Source organism: Macaca nemestrina, chromosome 6 (genome assembly GCF_043159975.1).
Source record: "Macaca nemestrina isolate mMacNem1 chromosome 6, mMacNem.hap1, whole genome shotgun sequence".
Classification (NCBI taxonomy): domain Eukaryota; kingdom Metazoa; phylum Chordata; class Mammalia; order Primates; family Cercopithecidae; genus Macaca; species Macaca nemestrina.
Window position 1 is genome coordinate 98,927,658 of NC_092130.1, and position 20,845 is coordinate 98,948,502.

Here is a 20,845-nt window from a genome sequence, read left to right on the forward strand (position 1 = left end):
TGCATAAGCATTCACTGGTGCACCTACAGTATTTATAATGCGTTATAGACAACTTGACACAGATGGTTGCAGAATGCTTAAGAGTCCTCATTCAGAGACTTGGTATAACTTTTTTAAACATCTGACTTTTTGAATTGTGCTTGTTTTAGAGAGTGGTAACTCTAGACAACAATGGCACATTTTAGAGTTTTTCAGGATTACCATTCTTTTTTGATACCTACTTACTATTGATACTTTTCTAACCTAGGTATTTCATTATCTTGAACTTGTTCTGCCCCACCCAGACCCTCTCATGTTTTTGTTTTCCTTCCTTTTTCCCCATTGAAACTTCTCTGTTCTGTATTTCTTCAACCAAGTGTCTACATCTATCACTACTACTTCTAATGATAATCCCCTTTGCTTATATGCAAAATGCTTCTTTATGTGTATTTTACCAGAAGGATTCATACTAAATAAAGGGGGTTAAGAGGGAATCTTAGATAATAATCAGTGCATTAAATTGAAGCCTTCAGATGGCAGTTCATGTTTATTTTTTTCATTTGTTGCCAGCACCTGTCTTTTAACTACAAATAGATCAAAATCAACCCATGGTGCTTATTTTGAAAGCATAGAAGGCTTGTTAGGAGAGGGGAATTTTTTTTAAACCAGCCATCTAAAATGATTCTGACAATTTGAGAGCCAGTCAAATTTATTAGTGTCTATAATAGTTGGAGTTCAAGTTCAATGAGAAAATACTGCAGAGAAAGCTGACTTTTGTTGCTTCGCAGATCACAGATCAGCCATTGAAAAAGTTGCATGCATACAAACTATACTGTAAACTCTGAAGATAGGTTTCACAACATAAGAATTCAGAACAGTAGTTTTCAACTAGGCACCGCAATTACCTTTTTTAGTTTCCTGTCACTGATGTAACACATTACCACAAACTTAGTGGCTTAAAACAGTGCAGATGTATTATTATCTTTCAAGGCATCAGCATGACCATGTTCCTTCTGGAGCTCCATGGGAAAATCCAATTTGGTTTTTTTTTTTTTTTTTTTTTTTTTTTGACTTTTTTTGACTTTTTTTGTAAAGGCAGCCCACATTCCTTAGTTCATGGCTCTTTTCCATCTTCAAAGCCAGCAATGGCCAATTGAGTTGTTTTCATGCTGTATCACTCTGATACTGACTCTCCTGCCTCTCTCATTCACTTATAGGTCTGTGTGATTACATTGGCCCTCCCAGAAAATCCAAAATGACCTACCATCTCAAAGTCAACTTATTGGCAACCTTAATTCCCTTTTGCCACATAATGTTACATATTCATTGGTTCTGTGGATTAGGACCTAGACACCTTTTGGGGGCTGTTTTTCTGTGTACCACCTCACTTACAGAACCTGTGGGAGGAGGGAGGTGACTCAGATACTCATGTCTCACCCTAACCCTATCAAATTGCAGAGGAACAGGAGGGCAGGGCGATGGCACTCATAGAGGCCATTTCCATGAAGAGCAGAACCGAGGACCACACCCAGACTTGTATTCTCTGATCATGATGTTGATTGTACCATGGGGATCACTCACTAGTCTTAGAGTTCAAATGCAGCCCTGCTGTGGAGATTATGGCCATCTGCCTAATGAAGCAATTCGTATTTGAAGTGGTTCTGCTTAACTACAGTTAAGGAAATTAAGAGAAATTTGAAATTTTCACATCAGTCATATTAAATAAAGTTTCCTGTCTTCCTAGTACTGTCTCTTTGATGCTTCAAGTTAGAAAATTTAACACTTATATTTCAAAATTTTTACCAGTTTTTACTTACTCTACTTTAGAATCAGAATTATAATAGCATTTCTTTTTTTTTTTTTTTTTTTTTTTTTGAGACGGAGTCTGGCTCTGCCGTCCAGGCTGAACTGCAATGGTGCGGTCTCGGCTCACTGCAACCTCCGCCTCCCGGGTTCAAGCGATTCTCCTGCCTCAGCCTCCCATGTAGCTGGATTACAGGTGTGCACTAGCACGCCCAGCTAATTTTTGTATTTTTAGTAGAGACGAGGTTTCACCGTGTTGGCCAGGCTGGTCTCAAACTGCTGACCTCATGATCCGCCCGCCTCGGCCTCCCAAAGTGCTGGGATTACAGGCATGAGCCACTGTGCCCGGCCTATAATAGCATTTCTTAGTGAAACATTTATCTCAAGATAATGGAGATATAAATCTCAAATGAAATGAATTTTTATCCAGATGTTTTAAAATATTTTAAAGTATTTATTTACCATCAAATACAATTATAGGCACAGATAACTAACGGGTGCTATTAAGGTAGTAGAGAATTTAAAAGTTATTTACGTTTTTCAAAAATCATGCAAAAACATGATTCACATACTGTGATTATTTACCTGGCTAATTCTTTTTTGTTTGGCATGAAATTATTGTTGTCTAGGCTTAGCACTTTGTTCCATGGGATACAAGACTATATGTAAAGTTAGTGTGAAAATTAAATTATAACATGTCAAATGGAATGTGATTAAGATCATAATGGGCTGGAGTAGGGTCAGGAAGAGTTGAATAAGTAAATTGGGACTTGAACTGAGCATTGCATTTTGGGTAGTAATTAATATTTAACTAAATATGATTTATGATGGTAGATCACAAGTAAATAATGATTTACTGTGATTTAAGTAAATCATAGAATAAACAAGTGAGTACTGTGTGCCAGACTGGCAAAAAGTAAGGGGAACACTAAAATTTAGGATTAAAATACAGTGTGTCAGTGTGTTTAGAGGGCTGTACCTTTAGATGTTTTAAAGGCTTATTTTTTCATCAAAGTGTTACAGGTCTCTGAAATCTTGTTCTTAAAATGAAGGGACACTTTTCTGAAAAGACCCTACATAAGAAGAGATGGAAAATTGTTTCATATCATATGATTATTTCCCTGGCTAGTTCTTTTTTTCATAGATTACTGTCTATCAGACTTTGTGCCTTAAACCAAATGGGTGACTTCATTTTTCCCCTCCCTGGGAGCTAAGTATGGAAAGGAACGCCAGGTGTCCACTGCTGTCTCCTAGTGGACTAAACTAAAATGAGAGGAACAGTGGGAAGAAATAGATTAATAAAGACTACAGAAGAGGAGCTAAGAGAATTTGCCATAAATTGGACAGAGAGTTCACGCAAGCAAACCTCAGTAGATTGTAGAACTACATTCATGCCGTGGGAAATCTCGGAATGACTTAGCTATGACTTCTTTCCTGTTGGCATGGTGTCTTTTTCAGTAAACTCTTAAGGAAAACAAGCAAAAAGTACTACAACTTGATGATAAGGTGGGTGGGCAATATCCTGTATAGAAATGAAACTATGTTCTGGAAGAGTTGGATTTATTTCTGGACACCGACCTTTTTAAAAGCAATGCATCATTCTCCATCCAACAAATGCTGCCATAGCCAATAATATGTTGGCTTGTCCATTTTCGGCTTGTAGTACAAAATAAATGAAAGCCAAGGCCATTACAATTGGGAGGGAAAGAGGACTATTATTTAAAAGGCTTTTAAATGATGTCACTATATATTCTTTTAACAACATCCTCTAAAAGCCTTTGAAAAAATAGTCCCTTCCTCCCTCAGTTGTTAACAAAGACCATACTGGGGACTGCTCTTTAAAAGGCTGTTAAATGGTGATACTATATTTTTTAACATCAGCATCATTTAGAAACCTTTTAGAGAACAGTTCTCTTCACCCACAACTAACAGAGGAGGGAAAAACAAATGTGGGGGAAGGGATTACTTTTTTAAAGGCCTTTGGATGGTACTACCAATAAATACAGCAATATTGTTATAAAAGCCTTTTTCCAATGATGATTCAGCTTTTTGATATGTACTTTTAACCTCATGACCCTGTGTTATCTGACAGATTGGTGTTTTAACATTGCCTGAAAACTCAATTTACTAATAATCCCAATAATGTCTTTTATTGAACTTTCTGCAGTTTAAAAATCAATTTCACATATATGGCCTCATTTGATCCTCACGACAAGTCAGTGAAACAGACAGGATGTGTTTAATTAGCCCCATTTTACAGAAGAGGAAAACAGAAGCTCTGAGGTTGTGATTTAGCTAAGGTCTCACCATTTAATATGTGGCTGAGTTCAAACTATAACCGAGATTGTTTGACATCTGGTCTCATACCCCCTGCAGTTTTCCGGGGGTACCTTCATTGCTTTTTTTAAAAGGTGGTATTCATCATCAGTCTTTTCAACATGTCCAAATACTGAGTTAATTCCTTACAATTAGTATAAAAGTGGGATTCTGTCATTTCGGTACTGAAGATAGGTATCTAGTAGAAATTTTATTAACAAATAATCCTGAGGAAGTAAAGAAGTGTAAACTATCGTCTCCAGGTGTGCTTGTCCCCTGTGATGTGGCATTCAGACTTTCCCTGAGACTCCTTTGCCTTATGCTGTATCCTTATAAAATTATCACTTGAAATCCACTTTCAGACATGCGGTTTATTAAATAACTGATATTTTAAAGACACTTCTAATCTCATTTTATGGATTTGTTTTTAAAAGTTGTTTGTTAAGGATGCCGATTATAATTAAGACCACATTCAAAAATGTTTCCTCAACTGTCATTAATCTTTGGAAAGAAATAATAAATGCTAGTTCTTTCCACTTTGTGTAGTTCCCTGAAAGAGAGAAAACTCCCCACAAGCTTGCGTGACTAACCTTTACTTTCCTTTATCATAAGGAACATTTTGTGTTTATTGGAAAAGGAATTATAGCTTATTGCTTGACAGAAATGACACTGAAGAATATTATATTTCAGTCTTAGCTCTGCCACTATTTTTTCTCTTATGCTAATAAACATTGTCTTTAATAATAATTAAAGAAGGAGACTTTCACCAGCAACACACTCTCACATGCAGTGTTGCACTGACTCCTCAAAAGAATCCTATCAATTAGGTACAAATACAAGCACAGAGAAGTTAAATGATTTTCTTCTCATCAAATAGCTTGAAGGCCTTCTAACTTAAAATCCAGTGTTTTCCTTCGTACCACTGCCAGCTGTAATTCTGCCCCACGAGAAGGAAACTAACCATTCTTACTTCGGAAGAAAAGTGCTTCGTCCTTCATATGTTAAAAATAGGTATAGCCTGAGAAGACCTGGCCAGTGCCACAGTGCAAGAGTGAGGCTCAAGCCCAGGACTTGACCTGAAAGCCATGCAGCCAGGTGCCTTTGCCATGAAGAAAACCAGGCCTTGTGTAGTAAATCACGTTCTCTCCATTCCCACCTCCTCACTGAAAATTTTAAAATACTACACACAGATCAAGGGGAATAATGTTTATATAAGCGAGTGTGTGTGTGTGTGTGTGTGTGTGTGTGTGTGTGTGTGTGTGTGTCTGTTCTGTCCTATCATTTCAGGGAACCCATTTCCCCATCCTTGCCCTGCATCAGGAAATTCTCGGCAACTTGTGGTACCTGGAACTGGCATCTAGGATGTATAAGGATCCTTTTCCCTTCTGTCAGATTCGAAGAAAGCATCTGTAGTTTAAAATCACTATACCCATAATAAAATTCCCTTTCCAATTTGTATGTCTACTAAGACATACTTCTTTCCTTATCTCCAGGACCTCTCCTAGGGGACATCCACATCCTTCATCAAGGGGGATCCATGTCCCTAAGTCCCAATTCACTCAAATGCAAGGCAACACAGCCAGCTTTTAGAGGCCACAGTCCCATCTCTGAGATATGTAGAGCAGCTTACGGTTTCCCTCATACACTTTTGTAAGGTTCATGGCCTAGCTTTTCTCTGAGAATCTCCATTTGGATCTTGAAGTCCTTTTGTAAATCTGTTCAGTATGGCCTCATTCATAGTGGCTGATAATTCTGTCTTTGACGAAATCATTGTTACTACCAAGATTGTTTGTGTGAAGCTCAGCTGTTCCTTTTAGGCCATTCTGTTTTCATCCTCATCTTCCTTCCTTTTATGGGGCCCATTCCATCTTCCTATTCCCTCTTCCCTTCCTTGTCATTCTTATATTTGGATCTCTTAATCACTTATCCATATTCAGTGAAGATCTTAGTATTTCATACATAATCTCTCTGGCCCACCATCATCTTGGGGAACTGCAGTGTTCATATTCATAACCTGTGCAACATGTAACCTCACAGTGTCTTGATATGTTCAATTCTAATAACTTCACCTGCACTGAACTTCAGTTTCTCATCCTTTCAATTCTGAAATCTTACTCCCTTACTTGTGCCTATCATGCTCCTCAGGCCCTTCATGCCTCCAGCTGTTTATATTTAGCCTAGATTTAAAACAACCCTGAAAGATAGGTGCTAGTGTCCCCATTTCACAGACTTGAAAATTGAGATCCCCTCAGCTTAAGTAACTTTTCTGGTGTTACAGGGCTAGTAAGACATGCCCTATGTATAAAACCAATTTCAGCTCAAATCTGTTTAGTTTCAAAGCCCTGCGTTTCCCACCACACCTCACTGCTGAGTATATGAAGGAGTTATACAACTCCAAGAGAATTGTTTTGTATAGCAGCTTATGGTACAGCTCAGAGTATAATGAATCTAATGACGGGGGCAAATTAGAGAGACCTTGTATAGTATAAGCAAGAGAAGTCATAAGGGAGCAAAAGATGGGAAGGGACACCAAATTGTTATGGTTACCTGAGGGGGACTTTTCTTTCCTTCTTTTTTTTTTTTTTTTTTTTTTTTTTTTTTTGAGACAGAGTCTTGCTCTGTCGCCCGGCTGGAGTACAATGGTGCGATCTCAGCTCACTGCAACCTCTGCCTCCCGGGTTCAAATGATTCTCCTGCCTCAGCCTCCTGAGTCACTGGGATTTCAGGCGTGCACCACTACGCCCAGCTAATTTTTGTATTTTTAGTAGAGATGGGGTTTCACCATATTGGTCAGGCTGGTCTCGAACTCCTGAGCTCGTGATCTACCCACCTTGGTCTCCCAAAGTGCTGGAATTACAGGCGTGAGCCGCTGCGCCCATCTGGGACTTTACTTTTCTTACATTTTCATACTATTTAAATTATTTTCAATAAACATATAATACTTTTGTAATTAGAAAAGATTTTAAAATATCTTCAGTGTTAATGAAGACTTGAATTGAGCTGGTGGTAGAGGGACAGAAAAGAGGAAATGAATGCAGGAGACAGTGAATTTGTTTTCTAATTAATGTGAGGATGTCAAAGATAATGCCAAAGTTCTGAGCTTGGTTATAATGGGAGAAGACCACTAGCATTTTCTTTTTTATATTATGTTGTTGATCTTGTGAATGAAAAAGCAGTAGAACTACTAAGATCACGTAATTATCACATCTGTCAAATCATAGCTTCACAATGCATACTTGTTTTGGGCTTCTGTAAAATGCTCTGGGTTCTAATGAAATTTGTTATAACCAGTTACTGAGAACTTCACGCTGAACACTTTACAAATCAAATTCAGTTTGTTTTTATTAGTACTCTTAAACCAAAAGTCAGAAAAGAAATATAAAAGGAATAGGAGAACATATCTATGAATAGTATAACATATCTGTATTCATGGTTCTGGTTCTGGTACTATTGACCGTGTACATGATAAATAAAAAAATATAGACAGCATTCTGGCTTTCAGATGTATAAAAAAGCAGTAAATGTATTTATTGATAGTGAAGTTTATTGATCTGTCTTTGGGGAGGGGAAAGAATGGGATATTAATTTCCTTATCTCAAAACCATTGTAAATTGAATATATTCTATACCAGGGATCGGCAAACATTTTTTGTAAAGGGCCAGGTAGTAAAGATGTTCAGCTTTACAGGCCACAACCACTCAACCCTGCCATTTTAATGCAACAGCAGCCACAGATAATACATAAATAAATGAGTGTGTCTGTGTTCCAATAAAGCTTTATTTATAGATACTAAAGTGAATTTCATATCATTTTAATGTTACAGTCATATCGCTTTTGATTTTTCAACCATTTAGAAATATAAAAGTCATTATTAGTGAACAGGCATTGCAAAACTAGGCGGTGGACCAGATTTGGCCTACAAGCATGGTTTGCTGGTGCCTGCTTAATACCAAGCATGAATTAAGATGCTCATTAAATATTTGTTCATTATGTGTTCAAGTATTTCCACAAATATATTTTTAATATATATTATTACCAAAATAAGAGGTGAGAAAGTCTCATGTGTTTTATAATGTATACTGATTACTAAAATAAAATATGAGAAATTATCATAAATTTCTATATCAAAATTTATATGCATAAGGAAGAAGTTATCTTTAGTATTAGAAACTATTTATTTGAAGTAATATTTGCTGGAAGATTCAAATATATTTCTTTGAGTCTGTGCTTATATGTAAGAGTTAAGCAAATTTGCCCTTTACTTTTGCTAATCCTGTACTAGGTCAATACTAGGTTAATGCTAGCCTCAATGAAATGGATTGGAGGTAAAATCAAGACCCACTTTCTACAGTTTATAGGATAAATAAGACAATACTGTGACTTTATGCATTACGGATCTTATCAATTGAGACATACATTGGTTTTAAAAGTACTACTGTTAAAGATGAAGCTATGCCTCTGTTTATAGCTATTTTCTTACCTCATCATTTTTATAAATTATATATCTAAATAGATACTGATGTAAAGTAAGCCACACAAAACTAGATACAAAGAGCATTTTATATACTGCAGATTTTCATATTTTTGAAATTCAAAAACAGAATGGATTGATAATACTTAATGACTGACTAAATGTGGATTAAAGCATAAAAGGCTGGAAAACATTGTTTTCATAAAGCTTTACATGGAAATGTCATCTTTGAAATAGTAATGTGGATGCTGAACAAGGTTTATTCTAAGGCACTTACTTGATATTCCATGTTTTATTTTTCAAATCTCATTTTAAATTTTATAATTCAATCATTTTGAACAGCTACGTTCAAAAGAAGTTTTACAACTTTAATCTTAATAATCTCAAAAAAAAGCAGACATGCTATGTCATAAAATAACTATTAGTGACTAGTTTGTATCCTATAAATCTAACTTGAGTTGATAATATGGTCCATTACCAGCTAACTGCACAGAGTATTTTTCATTTTACACTCTTCAGTTACTTTTTAGTGAAGTGTTAAAAAATATGAAGCTTTTCTCCTCTCTAAAATTGCACGCTGTCTGTCTGTTATTAGGGAGATAACAGCTCTTATAAATGTTTCAGTAAGCGCTAAGTAGACAGTTATGTGCACTCTCATTCCACGCTTATTTGCTTACTGTAATAAACTGATAAAATATGTGTGGTTTGTCTCTGTGTATCTACAGGCATCATGAGTCACATAGATTTCCTTTAGAAATAATGTTGTGTCTGCAGAATTGATTGCTTATTTTCATAAACCATCTAAAGGTACACAAACGACTTTTATTATTTAAACATATGCTGTGTAAAGATTTGTAGAGGATTATCTCATTGTTGCTTGATGCTTTTTGTTCTGTTAACTCTTGGGAGAGGCTTGTTATTTTACAGTTCCTGTAGTTACTGAACTAATTACTTCCTCAGGAGCCATAGTGAAGATGATCCGTATCATTTGCTTATAATGCAGCTAAGTTTTTAATTCTTTGAACATTGGTCGTTAAACAATTAAAACTAATGTTTTCAAACATTGTCTTTCATACTATCCTGTTTATACAAGTTTTAATAAAATAATACACTTAAAAGTAGACATTTCAAGAATTAGTGTTTGTATTGTAGAAGTCCCTCAATAAGCTGTTCTTTGTGCATTTAAGAAATGTAGGCCGGGCGTGGTGACTCGCGCCTGTAATCCCAAAACTTTGGGAGGCCGAGGCGGGTGGATCACCTGAGGTAGGGTGTTCGAGACCAGCCTGGCCAACCTGGGGAAACCCCAACTCTACTAAAAGTACAAATATCAGCCGGGTGTGGTCGCGAGCGCCTGTAATCCCAGCTACTTGGGAGGCTGAGTAACGAGAATCGCTTGAACCCGGGCGGCGGACGTTGTAGTGAAACAAGATTGTGCCACTGCACTCCTACATGGGCGACAAGAGTGAGACTCCATCTCAAAAAAAAAAAAAGAAATGTACTTTTTTTTTCACAATTGTATGTAATAGAAAATTCAAGTTATATCCTAAAACCAACAAATATTAAAATAGAAGATCTCCACATATCACCACAGTGTGTTCCTATAAGGCTGTAGTATTTTTAAGGACACTGTTATAATTGAGCACTCAGTGTTAAATAAAGTGTAGTTATGACCAACACTCAAGGTATATTATTTGCAAATTTCCATAAGCATTTAAAATGGTAAAATTATGCTTTGAGTTCTGAGAAAGGGTAAAATTAGGTTTTATACATTGAGCATAAAAATGAGAAGTAGATGGGAAGACAGGCAATAAACATAACAAACAAATAAATTGTATATTGTGTTAGAGAAGGTATTAAGTGTCTATACAAAAGGAAAAAGGAAAGCAGAAGGAAGGGATGCAAATGGGTTAAACCTCACTAAGAAGGTAATATCTGAGGAGACATTCTAGAACTGAGCTGTGTGGGTCTCTGGAGAAAGTGCCTTCCAGGTGGAGGGTACAAGGGAATAACCTATAGTGGGACCGTTACGAGTATGCAAAAAGAATAGCAAGGAAGTCAGGGTGATGAGTAGAATAAACAGTGAATTCAAGAGTAATAGAAAATGAGATCAAGGAAATGGAACAGGGATCCTGGCCATTGGCAGGTTTTGAGCAGAGGGGTAACATGATGTAACTTTTTTTTTCTTCAAACTTTTATTTTAGGTTCAGGGGTACACGTGCAGGTTTGTTTTATAGGTAAACTCATGTTATGGAGTTTGGTGTACAAATTATTTCATCACCCCAGTGCATGATGTAACTTTGACTGATACATTCTAGCTACTGTGTTCAGGATAGACTAACAGCAATTCAGTCTATGTTCGATAGGATGCAGGGGTAGGAGCAAGGAAACCAATTAGGAAGCTCTTGGAATAATCCGGATAATAGATGGTGGTGGCTCAGACCAGGCTGGTAACAGTGGTAGTAGTGAGAAATAGCCAGATTAATTCATTAAAATAACTGGGTTTTCATCCATAATGACTCCCTCAGGTGTCAGCTATGACTTTTGTGTTCTTCTAGTCCACTGAGCCTGCTTCTGTCATAGCATTTATCACACTAGTTGATTTACTTTGTTTTCCCAGGCTAAACAATAAACTTCTTGAGGACTAGGATACTTCATCTTTGTCTCTGTATCATACTCCTTAGCACAGGGCTGGTACAACTCATTGAATAAATGTTAGTTACATGAAAGCATGAATTACTACATTAATGGTGAGTAATGATTAATGATTAGTAGTTACTTTGTGTTTGAAATAACGGTGTTCTTATTGGACAGAGAGCTGTGAAATACCTAATTCTTGCACATTACCACCTTTCTCCCCAAGATGCCCAAGGGATACATAGGGTGAGAGGACAAATAAAGGCAAAGTCGTACTTTGTTATTAGAGTGGACCTTGCTCTCTAACCACAATACAGAACTTCAGTGAGTTAGGATGGCCCACATCAAGGACTCAAGTTTCTTTTCTATTAAAGGTAGGATTAAGTAGCCTTGATCCAAAACAAATTGTTAGTTGAATCACATGAAATTGATAATTTTACTGTTTTTGACCTACACATATGGCAGATACATATGGGTCAGTCTAATCAAAAGCCTTACCTGAGTCTCTGATCTCCTGGTTCCATGTCTACCAGCACTTTAGAGATAGGGGGGCAAAGGGGCATTCTCACATTACAAGCTTATTTCCCCTTCCAATTAATGTCCTGAAATCTGACTAATCCCAACCAGTAGTAGAATGGGGGAGATAGATGATAGAATCCCAATTTGAACTAGGTTAAGCAGTAAATAAATAAATAGGAAATTACAGCTAGAGTTCAGAGAAAACAGCTTCAACAAGGACACGAATGTGTCTGGGCCTCAAGAACCATCCAGATCAAAGTTACCAGCTAGTCTGTCTGTCTCTCATCTATGCTTTTCTTTGAAATATGCTTCATTATTTTTTTCTCACTGAACAATGTGGCAGGAAATGTGGCCACAGACAAAAATTAGAGTTTTAAATCTCAGAATGTTAACTGCTTGAGAGAGTCTGGCTCAGATTACTAGGTACCAAATCCGAAAATCCTAGGAAAGGAACTCATTGGGCCAAATTGTCCATCCCTGAACCAGTTAACTGCAGCCAGTCATGAGGAGGCATTAGAACTTGCCAGCTCCATCATGTGCTGAATGTGTCAAGGTTTCTAGAAAATAGTAGGGTGTGTTGGGCTGACAATCTCGTACATAACTACTATAGAGTAAAGAAGCGTTGGGGGCAAAGCTTCCTCAAAAGGCCAACCCGCAGTCTTGAATCAAATAAAAGCAATTCTGAAACAATGAATTCTTATTCTGCGTTGTCATTGGACTTACTCGACACTTTGTTGTCGGCTATCAGAACATTTCCTGATACTTCAGAAACCCACAGGAAAAATTAAAGTCATAGCATGGATTTTCACAAAGGAAAGCCAAAAGAAAAAAGTAACCTCTACTATGCAAAGTTATATTCTGATTAGTAAAGCCACTAGCCTGTATGGCACCATTGTGCAGATTCCAAAAAGTTTCCCTTGAATGTGAGCTGGATTTTAGCTCTTATCCACCCTTTCAGTCAGTTGTCACTGCACAGATGTATATGGTGGTCTGAGTGTTAGCTGTTTGAAATAAGTGGCTCTGGGAATTGTTAAATTATTATTATTTTTTTAATCAAGCATCAAGAACTATGAAGAGTCTGAGATGTTACCCTACTTACAGGCTAACTAATTAATCTGCAACAATTTCATGAATGCTGGTAGAAGACACAAGACTCCTTGATCAGAGACAAAGGACAGTTTGTTACAGCAGCAGCAGTAGCCAGAGTAGCATCATTTGCATCACTTCTCTGAGCCCCACGTGCTGAAGGCTAGGTGAAGCCTGCACATGCAATGTGTTGCTTTACAGGAGGCTAACCTCATCAGAGTAAACAGATAACCTAAAGAATGGGAGAAAATGTTTGCAATCTGTCCATCTGACAAAGTTCTAATATCTAGAATCTACAAGGAACTTAAGCAAATTTACAAGAAAAAAATCAAACAGCCCCATCAAAAAATGGGCAAATGATATGAACAGACACTTCTCAAAAGAAGACATTTATGTGGCCAACAAACATATGAAAAAAAGCTCACCATCACTGGTCATTAGAGAAACGCAAATCAAAACCACAGTGAGATACCATCTTGAGCCAGTTAGAATGGTGATCATTAAAAAGTCAGGAAGCAACAGGATGCTGGAGAGGATGCGGAGAAATAGGAATGCTTTTACACTGTCGGTGAGAGTGTAACTTAGTTCAACCATTGTGAAGACAGTGTGGCAATTCCTCAAGGATCTAGAACCAAAAATACCATTTGACCCAGCAATCCCATTACTGGGTATATACCCAAAGGAATATAAATAATTCTATAAAGACACATGCACACATATGTTTATTGCAGCTCTATATACAATAGCAAAGACCTGGAACCAACCCAAATGTCCATCCGTGATAGACTGGATAAAGAAAATGTGGCAAATATATACCGTGGAATACTATGCAGCCATAAAAAAGGATGAGTTCATGTCCTTTGCATGGACATGGATGAAGCTGGAAACCATCATTCTCAGCAAACTAACACAGGAACAGAAAACCAAACACCGCATGTTCTCACTCATAAGTGGGAGTTGAAGAATGAGAACACATGGACACAGGGAGGGGAACATCACATACCAGGGCCTGTCGGGGGTTTGGGGGCTAGGGGAGGGATAGCATTAGGAGAAATACCTAACATAGATGGCAGGTTGATGGGTGTAGCAAACCACCATGGCACATGTATACCTATGTAACAAACCTACACATTCTGTGCATGTATCCCAGAACTTAAAAGTATTAAAAAAAAAAAAAAAATTCTAGGTTTTTATCAGAGGACTGTTAGCAAATCTATTCAGCCTTTGCCCCAGAGGGAGATTTTATCTTTCTAATCCTGGACAACAAACAAACAAGTCTATCACCTGCCCCAGAGGGAGGCATTACTCTTGTCTTCCAAAGGCTGTTTGCTGTAGAAACATCTTTGAAAAGAGCTTCAGAAGCAAAGTTGCTAATGTTTCTGCTCAGAAGACATGGGACCTGTAGAGCCCTTTTTGGCACCAGGGACCCGTTTTGTGGAAGACAGTTTTTCCGTGGACCATTGGGAATACGGGGATGGTTCTGGATGAAACTGTTCCACCTCAGATCATCAGGCAGGCATTAGATGCTCATCAGGAGCGTGCTGCCTAGATCCCTTGCATGCACAGTTCACAATAGGGTTTGCACTCCCATGAGGATGTAATGCCACCGCTGATCTGACGGGAGGCAGAACTCAGGCGGTAATGCTTGCTCTCATCAGCCGCTTACCTCCTGCTGTGCGGCCGGATTCCTAACAGCCCATGCCCTGGTACAGGTCCATGGCCCGGGGACTGGGGACCCTCTGCTGTAGAGAATTGTTTCCAACAACAAGGGAAGGAATGTGGAATGGCAAGGATCGAACATTTGTGCCCTTAGATCAGGGGTCAGCAAACTTTTTTTGTAAAGGTACCAGATAGTAAATGTTTTAGGTATTACAACTACTCACCTCTGCCATCGTAGAGTAAAAAAGCAGTCAAGGACAGTATGTAAATGAATGAGTATGGTTGTGTTCCAGTGACATTTTTAAAAAATAGGCAGCAGGCCATATTTGGCTTGCGGGTTATAGTTTGCAACCTCTGTGCTACATCTATTGTGTTTAGACTTATTAAATCTTCCCTTTTTCTTAAACCCTCGTTTTCACAGCCCAAATCTAGATCACTTTATAATTAATTTATGTTTTACCTTTTTTTGCATCTAATAAATCATTGGTATCTATAAAATATGAAGTCAAGAACGCCATTTGCAATGTTGAGCATCCTAGAATATAAGCAGCCACGGATCTCATATATATTTCCGGATTATAGGTATCTGGTCTGATGTACAAAATATTGAACTAAAGCCTTATTATATATTAGTATTAATATAATACTGGATTAAATGTATTATATATGGAAGTAGTCAAAGGATTTATGGAACCCACTGGGTTTATTGAACAAAATATCACCTATGTATTTTATCTAGATGCTAGAGAAGGTTGGCTTAATATGACTTGTGTAAACTTAGGAAACAAGGGTAAAAAAGTAATCAAACATTTTCTGTTTCTTTCTTTCTTTTCTTTTTTTTTTTTTTTTTGAGACGGAGCCTTGCTTCATCACCCAGGCTTGAGGACAGTGGCACCATCTCAGCTCACTGCAACCTCCGCTTCCTGGGTTCAAGCAGTCCTCCCACCTCAGCCTCCCAAGTATCCGGAATTACAGGTGCATGCCACCACGCCCATCTAATGTTTCCATTTTTAGTAGAGATGGGGTTTCACCATGTTGGCCAGGCTGGCCTCAGACTCCTGACCTCATGTGATCCGCCCATCTTGGCATCCCAAAGTGCTGGGATTACAGGCACAAGCCACCACACCTGGCTATGTTTTCATTTAGTACCTTTCTGTAGTTAAACAAGTATATATTATTACCATGAAGTGTCATTTATGATCCTGTTTATTGTGAAGGAGTGTGTAGACCTCTGGGAATTATCACAGATAACCTTTGGAGGTTGTAAGGGAGGACCTTTTTAGATGGTGAATTCATTAGAGAATGCTTTTTACCTTGAACTTGGTTGAATGTGGAAAGAATGAGTGGAGAGAATTATACTATTTTTTTTTCTTTATTCATCCCTTAACATATTTTTTAACAATTATAATAAAGCTGTAGAATTTTGAGACAAAGTTGAAAACATAAAATAAACGTTTGGACCATGTGTCCTAGGATTAGACTGAAAGAAAGAATCAGTGAGTCTGCCAAGGCTTGATGGCTCTTAAATGACCAAAGGCGTACTTCTAAGCACCTTGTGTGATATCTATAGTACTAATTCCTGGCCACTGTGAACCAGACCTTTGTTTCTGTTCTCTAGTCCCACTCCTCTACCCTTGCCTTTCTCCAATTTCCAAATAGTCTTCCCTTTTACGTTACAATTTCGGCTTTCTTTCCCCCATATGTAGGCCAACTTTTTATGTATTTTCACAGAGATAAAGCTTGTTATACCAACATTTATTTAATGATTTGATGACAAATATGTTTGTGGAACAATGTAGAATAAAAGTAAGACCTGGTCACTGTCTCCAATATGCTTATAATTAAGGAAATAAACATGTAACACTGAAAAATATTAGCCAGATAAGAGCTTATATTTAAGGTTGATTATCATAGCCTCAGTATCATGGGAATTTATGGGGATAAAGAAGATTTTTGCTGAGTATAAATCTGTAACTATAAAATATATAGCTCTGGAGTCATCCCAGTGCAGCCTTGGTGCCATGTGCATGTTGGACAGTCCCAGCCCACCTTGATCTCTAGTACTTGTAGCCTTTTTCTTTCAAGATGCCTGAGAAAGTGCACGTGAAGAGGAAGAGGTGGAAACTTGCCTTTCAGGGAGATATTGCCCAACTCATGTCTCTCGTCATCAATACTTTCTATTCTAATGAGGAGATTTTCCTTCAGGAATTGATCTAATGTTTATGATGCATTGGACAAGATTTGCTGTGAGAGCCTTACAAACCCTTCCAAGTTGGACAATGGTAAAGAGCTGGAAATTGACATAATCCCCAACCCATGGTAATGGTTCCCAAATTAGGAGATCAGCCTTGGTCATGTCAATGCCTGTGTCTACCAAAGTCAGAGTGCATTCCCTGGTACTAAATAATTTATGGAGGCTTTTCAGGGTGGTGCAGGTATCTCCATGTTTGGGCAATTTGGTGCTGCCTTTTTTTCTGCCTACCTTGTGGCAGAGAAAGTAGTTGTGATCACAAGGCACAACAATGATGAAGAGTATGCCTGGGAGTCTCCACTGGGGGTTCCTTCACTGTATGTGCTGACCATGGAGAGCCCATTGGCAGGGGTACCAAAGTGACCCTCCACCTTAAAGAAGACCAGACAGAGTACTTAGAAGAGAGGAAGGTCAAAGAAGTAGTGAAGAGCACTTCCAGTTCATAGGCTATCCCATTACCCTTTCTTTGGAGAAGGAAAGAGAGAAGAAAATCAGTGATGACAGGCAGAGGAAGCGAAAGGTGAGAAAGAAGAGGAAGATAGGCCAGGCACAAAGGCTCATGCCTGTAATCCCAGTACTTTGGGAGGCTGAGGTGGGCAGATCGCTTAAACTCAGGAGTTTGAGACCAGCCTAGCCAACATGGTGAAACACTGACTCTATAAAAAATACAAAAAATTAGGCGGGAATGGTGGTACGCAGCTTAGGTCCCAGCTACTTGTGGGGCTGAAGTGGGAGGATCCACCAGGGGGCGGATGTTGCAGTGAACTGAGATCATACAACTGCACTCCAGCCTGGGTGACAGAGTATTACACCATCTCAAAACAAACAACCAACCAAAAAACAGAAGATAGAGATGATGAGAAAAAGTCCAAGATTGAAGATGTGGGTTCAGATGAAGAAGATGAGAACAGTAAGGATAAGAAAAAGAAAACCAACAAGATCAAGGAGAAATCATTGATTGGGAAGAATTAAACAAGACCAAGAACACTTGGATCAGAAATTCTGATGACATTCACCCAGGAGGAGTATAGAGAATTCTACAAGAGCTTCACCAGTGACTAGGAGGACCATTGGGCAGTCAAGCATTTCTTTGTGGAAGGTTGGTTGGAATTCAGAGCATTGCTATTCATCCCTTGTTTGGATCCCTTTGACTTCTTTGAGAATTAGAAGAAAAAAGAACAACAAACTCTGTGTCCATCATGTGTTCATCGTGGACAGCTGTGATGATATTGGAGTATCTCAACTTTAATCCTTGGTGTGGTTGACTTAGGATCTGCCCCTGAACATCTCTCAAGAAATGCTCCAACAGAGCAGAATCTTAACAGTCATCCACAAAAACATTGTTAAGAAGTGCCTTGAGCTGTTCTCTGAGCTGGCAGAAGACAGGGAGAATGGCAAGAAATTCAATGAGGCCTTATCTAAAAATCTAAAGCTTGGGCCAGTTGTGACGTCTCACCCTTGTAATCTCAGCACTTTGGGAGGCCAAGGCAGGAGGATTGCTGGAAGCCAGGAGTTTGATACCAGCCTGAGCTGCAAAGCAAGACACTATCACAACAAAAAATTTAAAAAATTAACCCAGCATGGTGGTACACACCTGTAGTCCAAGTTACCTAAAAGGCTGAGGCAAGAGGATCACTTGAGCCCATGAGTTCCAGGCTGCAGTGAGCTATGATTGCACCACTGCACTCCAGCCTGGACGACAGAGTGAAACCCCTGTCTATAAAAATTCAATAAATAAAATTTTAGAATTTTAAAAATTAAAATCTAAAGCTTAGAATCCATAAAAACTCCACTAGCCAGCGACACGTGTCCTAGCTGCTGCAGTATCACACTTACCAGTCTGGAGATGAGATGACATCTGTGTCAAAATATGTCTCCTGCGTGAAAGAGACACAGAAATCCATCTATAGCGTCACTGGTGAGAGCAAAGAGCAGGTGGCCGGCTCTGTGTTTGTGGAGCAAGTGCAGAAGCGGGCCTTTGAATTAGTATATACAGCCAAGCCCGCTGATGAGTACTGCATGCAGAAGCTCAGGGAGTTTCATGGGAAAAGCCTGGTCTCAGTTACCGAGGAGAGTCTAGAGCTGCTTGAGTGAACTGAGATTGTGCCACTGCACTCCAGCCTGGCGACAGCGAGACTCCGTCTCAAAAAAAAAAAAAAAAAATGAAAAGAAAGAAAGAGAAGGGTTTTGAAAATAGTTTTCATTCAAGGAAAACCTAAACTTAGAAGTGAAAGTGATTTGAAAACTTAAAATATTAGATTGTTGTTATCATCATCAGAAGGCTTAAGTAGAATGAATAGGCCAGTAGCCCTATTATTTTATATAATCAAAATTTTAAATTTAGCTAATTGTTTATTGTATTTTACAAATTAACTCTCCTATAAGTTTTTATGATTATTATTTTATTATTTTTTAAATTATTATTATTATTTTTTGAGACAGGATCTTGCTCTGTCACCCAGGCAAGAGTTCAATGACCTAATCATGGCCCACTGCAGCCTCAACTTCCTGAGCTCAAGCAATCCTCCCACCTCAGCCTCCTGAGTAGCTGGGACTACAGGCACATGCCACCACACCCAGCTAATTTTTTGCATTTTTTGTAGAGACAGGATCTCGCCATGTTGCCCAGGTTGGTTCTCAAACTCCTGGGCTCAAGCAATCCTCCTACCTCAGCCTCTCGAAGTGCTGGGATTAGAGGTGATGATTATTTTAAATTGCCCATTTTTTGTTGAGCTTTTGGAGAAAGAATATTATGTTTTAATGATGCTTAGAAGGCATGATGTATCATTTTGTATATATGATATTTAACTCGGATTTTTGTTGAACTTTAAATCATTACTATAATTGCTAAGTTTGTAATGTCATCAGGTGTACATGGCATAGTGAAAATGTTTAATAGGTTGATATATACTCTCAAAACTGTAATAGATAATTTAGTTGGGAGACCACAGTTGGCAGGAAAAAATCTAAATCAAGCCTGTTTAATTACAAATTGACTTTTTTTTTAATGCTTCCCCATGTCAGGTCAAGCCTAATATGCAATACTGATATTTTGAATGGTTTTAGAATGGACAGTGTTTCATTATTTAATATGCTGCCTATGATTTCAATCAAAATGAGATTGAGGGAAGAATTTAATTAAGAATCTAATGTTCAATAGAAGGGTGAAAGATGATTAGCCAAGAAAATATTGGGAGGGGGAAACAAGGAAAGATTTGTTTTACCAAATAATTGAATTATATTGTAGGTCTATAAAAAATAAAACAATATGGTACTGGTTTAACAGGACAATCAAGGCCCAGAAATATCTCCTAGTACATAAATAATTAGAATTTTTGCATTTACAATCATTGAGGAAAGACTATTCATTAGCTTATGTAGGGACAATTAGTTCATGTATCTGGAGAAAAATAATTAAATATGAAGTCAATTTATCAAAATCAATCAATTCTATATGAATTAAAATTTGAAACCATCAAAGGACTGGAAGAAAATGTAAGTGAATAGTTAACTTGATCTCAAAGTAGAGATCTTTTCAATCATTAAGGCAAAGGAAGAAGCCACCTTATCCTGGGGGCCATGGTCTTCAGTTTGCAGAGAAAGAAAATAAAAACAAAAAGCCAGTTCAAAGAGTCAGGATTGGAAATGAAGGTCCAAGGTGTTCATTTTGGTAGTTGGCTAAAACACCCAAGAAAATCAATTGACAAACTGCTAAAACCAATAAGAAAGTTAGCAAGATGGCCAAATACAGAGGATCTAGGGAAAAAAACTAACAAAGTTTATAAATCCCTCCCCCTTCCCCGCAAAAAAAAAAAAAAAAAAAAAAATGAGTATGTTTGTATTACTGAGATTATGCTCTTCTTATTAAGCTTATGTTGTAAAAAAAAAAAAAAAGTAATATATGCTTGGAGGTTACAGAGAAATTTTTATACAGTTTTGAGGGCATTTACTTCTTTGTATCATTTCTGACTAATATCTATGTGTGTGATATCCTACTAATGTTTGTTATTGTAGTTCATATAATACTTTAGGGGAACCAAGAATTAAATGTCATAAATGTTTGTGTATTTTCTAGAAGAATAACTATATTCACTAACTCATCTTTTTTTCTTTTTCCCATGTGTAAT

The 20,845-nt window shown here is 37.8% G+C and overlaps 1 protein-coding gene and 2 pseudogenes across 3 annotated transcripts in view; all 3 read left to right on the forward strand.

Annotated features, from left to right (window-relative positions):
* LOC105475102 (adaptor related protein complex 3 subunit beta 1) overlaps nt 1–20,845 on the forward strand; it is a 300,089-nt gene that overhangs the window by 241,026 nt on the left and 38,218 nt on the right. The window lies entirely within an intron of this gene.
* Nucleotides 6,710–17,466, forward strand: LOC139363840 (heat shock protein HSP 90-beta pseudogene; annotated as a pseudogene).
* Nucleotides 17,373–20,841, forward strand: LOC139363661 (heat shock protein HSP 90-beta-like; annotated as a pseudogene).